The sequence below is a fragment of the Arachis hypogaea genome, unplaced genomic scaffold (assembly GCF_003086295.3).
Source record: "Arachis hypogaea cultivar Tifrunner unplaced genomic scaffold, arahy.Tifrunner.gnm2.J5K5 arahy.Tifrunner.gnm2.scaffold_506, whole genome shotgun sequence".
Lineage (NCBI taxonomy): Eukaryota > Viridiplantae > Streptophyta > Magnoliopsida > Fabales > Fabaceae > Arachis > Arachis hypogaea.
Window position 1 is genome coordinate 7,303 of NW_027255713.1, and position 2,434 is coordinate 9,736.

Here is a 2,434-nt window from a genome sequence, read left to right on the forward strand (position 1 = left end):
CAAGCGAAGAATAAGGGCGCGCGTTAGCACTCCTGCAAGAGGCCTTACTCAACAAGCGCACCTTTATTAGTAAGGTTGCCTGTTTCCACTCATTGAGGATTCTATCTACAAAAGAAGGTCAACGGAGGATACTCAAGTAGCTCTCACTGACACCATCTACGAGAAGGTGAGGTCGTCTTTCTTTCCGGCCGCTATACGGTTCGCCTTAAAGCCTTAAAGACGGAGAAAGGGAGGAGCTGTTATCTATGTAATTACGGTCTTTGTTGGCCGGTCGAGCACTCTCTTTTCTTTGCTTTGTCCAATAGAGTCCTACCAAACAAGACTGACTTCTGACCAACCCGCGAGGGGTTGTGAAGTTGGACCAGGTACGAAGAATGAATCTATATCTGTGTACGGTACGGAAGTAGCTGGCCGGCGGCCGCTCAACTGTTCGAGCGCAATACAGTGGTGGTTGGTTCCGATTCGACAAGGGTAGAATGCCTGGTCGAGGGTCCAGTACAGTAGGTAGCAGGCGTGTTCGTTTTGGCTCCCGAGCGAGAACGAGAAATAGGCGCTGCACCATTCTTGCTGCTATGTACGTGAACCTTGACTTGAGAGATTCATCCAATGGAACCCACACTAAAAGGAGGACCACACGGGGCTCGACGAAACAGAAAATAGAAGCATTAAGAAACTTCTTGGGGTTAGCAGTAAAAGAAAGAGCCCGGCATTCATTCATTTCTTCATTCATATTCATAGTTTAGTCTACTAAAATGAAAGAGGGACCAGCCTCATCGTGGTAATTATCGGACATCTCAGATCGTTCACCTCTAATGTGACACGTTCCCTCCCAGTTATATGATCAACGGGATCTGAAAGGCTACCAGATTTTTCTCTTTGGAAACAATTTTAACTAAAAGCTGGTTTAGTATGGGAGTTTTAGCATTTCTTTTACGTAATTTTTCATTGTACCTAGGAATGATTTAGTGTTTGTCGCTGACAATCTAATGGAAAGCGTCATGTGCTGTATTTGGATTCTTCTAAGGAATTGTGAAATGCTCGGGGGGCGCGTTCTTGGTGGCAGCAGTGCGATAAAGCCGGGTCCCGGAAAAAGGTAAGATTACAGTCAAGGAAATCGCGAAGAGAGAGAGGATTCTGGGACGACCCGCCGACTCTATTTCTGGCATAAGTAACAAAAGCTGAATTCATAAAGTCAGAACCATAAATAGAAAGTGCTTTGAACAAGGTAGCAAAGAAAAAAGGGTCTAGCAATCTAGGTGCCTAGCCTTCTATGATTGGCTTTCGAACTTCTTCTTATTCTAAGCTAAGTAAATTCTAGTTTTGAACAGGACATTCTGTTCACACCACACCACACTCTGTCAAGCAAGAAAAGGGGCTAAGTAATGTCGAAATTTCTTTCCATAGGTTTTGCCTTTTGGTCCCTTTCAAATTGGGCCCAGGCCCGCTAGATCTTCGAGTGCAAAATGGATGTCGCTGTTAAGACAACTTTTCGATGTGATTGACCACACCAGATTTCATGCAACTGTGGCTTCTCATGAACGTTTTCATTTTCGGGGGTTGTAAAGTCTAGGTCTTGTGTTCCGGGGAAATTTATTGTATTAGTGGGTCGGTCATTAAACAAATTGAAATTGAAGGAGATGACGGTACGGCTATCTGATATCAGTCTTCACCAAAGCGAATGAAGAACAAAATCTTCCGTCCTGACAGATAAGGATATCCTTTATGTTCTGCTCCTAGGGAAGGCGGGGGCTCAAAAGTTTAGCGTACATAGTACTTAGGATCCCATCCGATTTTAAGATCTTTCGGGAATTCCTCTCTGAACTTGCCCCTTTTCTTTCATTAAAGACCTCTTGCTTCACTCCTTTGGACTTGGCAGTGCTTTTATATAGAAATAGAGTAGATCAGACCTTACTAACTAATAGAAAAATGATGATGTGAATTCTCGGGAGGCAAAAGAGAACAAAAAGACGGAGATAAGATCGGATCTGTCAACTATGAGATATCCTTCTTCCAAAGAGATAGGTAGGCCCGACAACACTTTCTATTCGATTTGTAGCAGCTTAGGGGATATAGGAATTTTATTTGTCTTTCATTTCGATCCCTTGATCCAACCTTCGGCTTTCTCTATTCCTGACTAGAGTTAGAGTGAGTCCTTTACCTTTCCCTTATAGTAATGGCCAACCCTTAGCTTTAACGACTTCTTATTATATGAAATCTTATTATAAGAAAGATTTAAGAAGGCCTTTCTTTTAGTGAAAAACGGATAGTGCAGGATCATTTATCGCCCTATGCGCTTTCTTCGCTCTCATCCCTTGTGCAAGAATCTTACATAAGATACTCCTTCGGACCTGGAAAAACCTCCGAGGGTTTAGAATGAGGTGGCGGACTAATGTCCTTAACTCTTTCAAATGCCCACAACCACAACTGCAGCAAC